Genomic DNA, 6,293 nt, shown 5'->3' with positions numbered 1-6,293 from the left:
TCTACCCAGCAGCCACCATGAAACTATTCAATGAGACAAAGATGATTTGAGCCAAATTTGTTCCTGGTATAGGTCCCCTGGAAATCAATACCTTTGTTCCCAGAGTGAACCAGGACACATGGCTGCTTTAGGTAAGTGGTCATTGGGTTCACTGACACAGAAAACCCTTTGTGTCTTTGGGAGGAAAATGTGAAAGTACAGAGATACACAAAACATTTATGCTGAAAGTATGACCATATTGCAAATTTAAGCCTCCTCAACTTCAGAACAACCAGAATTAAGCTTGCCTTTGCAACTTTAATTTGAGCTCATTGCACATATGCATGATAATAAATCTTTAACTGCACAGACACATACATCATTCAGTTCATAGGATGGACGATGCGCCCTGAATGAGCAGCTGTTCAATATTCTTTTTATTCTTATCACTCAATATGTGGCTCCATGCATTCCTTACTGCACATGATTCAAATCCTGCACAGAATACTGAATTATTAATATCTTTATGGGTGTTTCTATAGCATTCCCTTCTAGGGTTTCTGAGTGCTTCCCAAACATTAATTAATTTATCTTTACAGCTGTGAAGTGAGACTGCAGTATTAGACCCACTTTTCAGATAGGGAACTGAAGTGCTGAGTGGTTATGGCCAAGATTGATGAAAATGTCCACTAATTTGGGGTCCTCAATGTGATATGCTTACAGCTGGATTTTCCAGGATGCTTAACATTTTTACAGTACTTCATACATTTAAAGCATAATCCCATTGGTTTCAGCAGCATCTGTGAGTATTCAGTACTTCTGTGAATTGGTCCTGAGTATCTGAAGTTGTGCACTTAGAAAATAAGGAATACACAGCAAGTGCACCTATGAAACCTTCACTTGAATCACAAGAGGAACCTGAGTCTACCACAGGGACAATATCAGGACAGATGAGAGGTTGCTTCTAGCACTGCGGTTCCAGGCGAATTCTTTTATCCACGGTAATATCAGCTGGTTTCACCAAAAGGGCTTGCTTTCTCCCTATTTTGGTTTCATTCCTGACAGCTCTCATTTTTTCATAATATTCCAGGCTTTTACATCCAAGCACCCTGGCTTGTTTCCCAAGAAACCCCTGTGCCTGTGCTGGAACAAAGCGAGAATGCTGTAGGGGGGAAAGAGTGAGTGTATTTTACGATTGATTCATAACATGGAGGAGGACAATTAAGGCTAGCAAGGAAAGCTTAATTCTGTCAGTTTCTAATCCCTCAATTGAATTTTCAACCTTTAAACTCTTTTGTGTGCTAGTTTTTAGTATACAGGAGTTTTAACCTTCCTTTTTATTTAAACATGGTGATGAAATGGGATTTCTGCTCTGTAGAACCACACCGTTGCTCAGAATGTCTCTTTGGCATGGCTGGTATCTTGCTATTGACAATATCTTCTACAAGTCATGATAACATAGGGGCCACAGCAATGGTAGTTACTGAGCTGCATATGAACCTACTGTAAGAGTGAACACGACATCCTGCCAGCAGATTTTATGGCTGTTTGCTCTGCAGCCGTGAAATCTCAAACCAGATCTTGAGGGGAGTTTGTGCTAGTAGCGTCTTTCTCCTTCTAGCATACTCCTTGTGATCCTACCTCTCCCTTCTAAATCCTTCTAGACCTGTTCAACAAAAGAAAATTAGATAAATTATGCTTGTTCCTAAACATTTGGAATTGATGGGATTATAAATTCTGAATCTTTTTTTTTTTCTTTACGTTTTTGAAAGTTTTAAGATTTGGCAGACCACCAGTAGGGAAAATTTACAAGTTTTTATAGAAATTTTGACAACATTTTAAGAAGCATAAAAGTAGAGCCTTAGAATGGAAACTATTGAACTATGTTAACCTCCAAATTTTGGGGAAGGCACAGGATAGACAATGACAGTATATCCATTTCTGGTCAATTCTGACTGTTCTTATTGCCTAATTTTCTTACATTGCTATTCATACCCCTTGATTAAAAAAAAAATAAATACAAAATTGTTTATACTGATAGCAATGAGCTCTTTGTTGTTCTTGTTTGGGGTTTTGGGGGGGGGATGGTACAGGGTTGATTGGGGGGGGTTGTGATAGACTCTCTTTATATATAGCCATGTTTTAAATTTGCCTAGTTGGTGATTTTCACCTTATTTTATAACCTGGTTTCCTTTTAAAGGACATGTAACTTCTGTACTGGGATGCATTTAATACCTACACAGAGAGGCAGTCTTTGAATGGGCAAGGATTTGGCAGCTATAGCCACTGTACTCCTTAGCAGCCTGTTGAAACTCTAATGACTGATCTAATAAACCAGAAGTATTAGAAGGTCAGAGCGAACAACATTGCTCAATTTGACCTTCCATTATTTATGGTTTGTCACAACAGCTACCAAAGCTCCAAGCCAGGGGCTGATAAGGAGCTGAATCAGCAGCACAGGCATGACACTGCAACATTCTGGCTTTCTATGAATAGTGACCCTGCACTGTGGTGACCTGTGCAACCACCCATGACACATGTCCCTGAAGGCGGTCCCTGCCCATTCAGCATTTCATGTAAAAACTCTTTTTGCAAAGTTCAGCATTAGTAATACAGGTGACACTCAACTACTTTTTTTTTTCCTTTTACCTAAAAGGCCTAAACCCCCAAACAATGTTTGGATTCAAAGGCTCTTGTTTTTCATAACAGATCTATTTTCATGCTGTTCTGACCATAATTTAACTGTTAACTATATTATGTGGTGCTAAAAAAAAAAAAAAAAAAAAAAAAACAACACACCAAACAACCAAACAATCTAAAACTCAGAGGCATTAGGGCATCAGATGCAATCACATCTCCCTCACCTGAGACAGAGGGAGCTCACTTAAGCAGCAAAATTTTTTGGGGGAGCAAGGAATGGGTTGGAAAGAGTAAGCTACTACCTAAGGTTAACTCCTGGCTGTGTTTTAGCACAGATTAAAATGGACTGGAGTAGGGTTGGCACAATCCAGTGGGTGAGTTTTACAGTCTTCAGTATGTTAGATTCTCAGTGGGATCACAGAGCTAGCAAGAGGACACCTGCTGGAAAAGCCCCTGTGGACTAGTTGTTCAGTTGTGGGGTAGTACAGATGCTAAGGTCTCCAAGAAGCCAAACATACTCTAATCCAAGCTTGGAATTAATGTGATACAGCTGCCCGTAAGTCAGGTGTTCACTGTCGTTCACTTGTGTGTAGATCAGGTAACCATGTTAACAGCTCTGAGGGTTTTGTTACATTCATTTTATAATTTTTATGCTGTCAGGATGAAACTGTGAACATTATTTTAACAGATTCTGATGTAATCAATAGTAGTGTTTCTTACTTCAATAGTGAAAGCACTTTTCCTGGAAGCAAAGTGGCAATCTTGGTCAGGTCATTTCAGATAATTTAACAAATCATGAAAACATACCTTTGAAGGCCGGCAATCCAAAGCACAAACTACATGCCATAAGTAATGAGGAGTTTGACTCCTTTTCAGAAGACAAAGAAAAATGCTCTGAATTGCTTCAGTGTCTATATACTCATTAAAATCTTCCTAAGCTTGTTAACTTTCAGGATTTGCTTCCCCAAAGATTTAGGAGTGCTACTCAGTCAAAATATCCCTAAAGTTAGTTACAATGCTGATAACTCTTGAAATTTGATTGTGTCAAAATATTTGGGGGTTTTCCCAAGCTTCAGACCCCAAAACAAAATGCTCTTGCAAAATTCTCAGCTCTTATTAAAAAAGCACACAACAAAAACAAGTTCTGTTCTGTACTGTTTCACTAAAAAAAAAGCTTAAAACATGTACACCCCAAACTTATAAACTGGAAGGAAGATGAAAAATACTTAATTTAGATCATCTCATGAGACATCCATGCAGAATTGACAATGCTTTTTTTGCCTTCTGTTACAAAGCCCACGGAAATTCCCATACACAGTTATCTGGAGAAAACTTACTGGGGTATTTCTATTGGAAAAAAATGAAATTTACAGGCCAGGGTTCACCTGGTTTACTTTAAAAATAAGGCAGCTAACAGGACTGTCTTCTCCGAGGAATGAGTGAAGGCCAACAACCAATCACGCATTGCTTCCCCAGTCAACACACTCAGGAAGATAGTCACCTTTGGCCAGTCTAATGAGTCCCTTTCCTTCCTTCAAGTTATTGTCCTTTTGACTAAAAACTTCCCTCTTGCTTTGAGTATCAGATTCCAGCACTATGGAGATAGAGAAGCAGAGACTTGAGGATACACCAAATCAACTGCCACCTCCAAAACTCTGGAGGCCTAGATGAAAATTAGTATATGACTCGACACAGGGCAGCGACAAGTTTGGCATGTACATGGAAAGATGTGGAGGAAATGGAAGGCATTGTTTCAGTTCCTGATCCAGAGGAATTGAGAGGAGCTCATAGTTCATGATTCTCTTCTTCATGCAGGATATTTTGCTGTTTCTGGGGGTTATTTTCCCAAATTCTTTGATAGAGGCTATGCATCCAAGCCAGTTCTTCTATCTGTAAAGAGTAAGCACTGATAACAATTTTGATGTGGCCTTTTTATGAAAGTTTGGATACCATCTTTTGCCACTGGTTGTGACACATTAAAGTCTCCCCTAGGATCTGATATGGTCCACTAAGGTCTCTTTCTTCTAGCACTTGCTAACAATAAATTCCTTGAGATTAGACTGGCATTTCCATGGAAAGTGTAATCCATTTATTTTCACTCAGAAAATCTTAAATGAATCAAGATGAGCCTTTCTGAGAAATTGCCTCCTTTCTGCAACCATTCTTCTGTTTATAAGACCAACAGATAAACAGTAAGCAGGACTCTTGAATCTAAGTAGGAGGTAACTGTGACTGAGCTGCTGAGACTCTGCTTCTTTCAGTGGCAGCATGGGTGTAAACCAAGTCAAAATCACCATGTAAACACAGCCTAACTATCACCATGCATGTGACAGGCAGCCTTACAACCTAACTTCAGATTGCAGATTCCCCTGGGCAGCAGAGATGGGTTTCACAACATCTAAACCTCTTTGAACATTCTGCACTTCACCATGCCTTCCCTAAATCTTGGGGCTGTGAAGCTGAAACTGCAGGCTACAGAGGTGTATGCCTAACATAACTGCCACTAGATGGGATTTGGGGATTTACTACAGTAGCTCTTAACTGTGATTATAAGAAAAGCAACCCACAATCTACTAGTGTGTACTACTAGACTTCTAGTTTGTCTATTTTTGGAAGATGATAATTCATTAATTCATTACTTCAATGTCTATTTTGTTTTTTGCTGGATATTATACCAAAGGTGATGAGGTTATGTAGTTAAATGTTTCTGGTATGTGGTAATGTATTTTTCCCAGCCTTTTCAATGCCCTTCTCTTCCTTCCCCTCCCTTTCCCTCTCTCCTTTGCTCAATATGGCCATATGTCAAAAGATGCCACTTTTGAGCTGGTCAGGAATCAGCTAATTTACGTCACTTGTTTTCATCTTCATCCGGCACTCAGCAGTTGTAATGTAACTCCCAACCTGTAAGAATAAATATTTTCTGCTTTACACTCATGTATATATCCGCAATTTACATGTCATGTGCCACATGCCTAAGTATAATAAAAATCATTCCTAACCACTTTCATTTCAATTAAAATGCGTCTTACTGAAAGGTCGTGTTTAAACTAAACTAAACTAATTAGATATTAAAAAAATAAAAATAAAATAAACAACCCACCGCACAGTAGGATTTAAATTCCAAAGACCTTTTATGCTGCAAATTCTACTATTCAAGCAGTGGAAAAACAGTTCAGTTACATGCAAGAGCTTGCAGAGACTTACTTAATGCGTGAGGAACACACTGACTGAATACTCAGTTCTCCTACTTCTATTGCAGAAGTATCTGAGAGGACCAGGACAGCTGTAGTCTTCCTGACTTTTGGGCCATCACAGAATGGGATGACAGATGTTGAGCTATTCTTTCAGGGCAGACAGGAAAACCACTCTGTCAAACAAAGATGACTGACAGTCTCAGAGCCCAGTTTATTTGTATAAAAAATGCAACTGCGTCTTTTAACAGTTGAAAGCAGTATTCCTAGCATAGCAGGAAGTAGATGAATAAATAACTACTAACATGATATCTGTTGAGTGACTCTTTGGAAACAGTAAGCCCACCAAAACAAAGCATAGACTTAACATCAGTTTTCCCCATGGAATGAAATGTGCCTGTACTACTGAACATATCAGGTTCCTAACTTCCTACTTGAAGCTCTCCCCAAGTTTTGTGCAATATCTAATTAATACCTTCTGCT

Source organism: Neopsephotus bourkii, unplaced genomic scaffold (assembly GCF_033783945.1).
Source record: "Neopsephotus bourkii isolate Nb327-2 ecotype Australia unplaced genomic scaffold, CSIRO-AGI_Nbou_v1 NB_323, whole genome shotgun sequence".
Classification (NCBI taxonomy): domain Eukaryota; kingdom Metazoa; phylum Chordata; class Aves; order Psittaciformes; family Psittacidae; genus Neopsephotus; species Neopsephotus bourkii.
The sequence above is the reverse complement of the archived record's forward strand: the minus strand, read 5'-3'. Positions refer to the sequence as shown.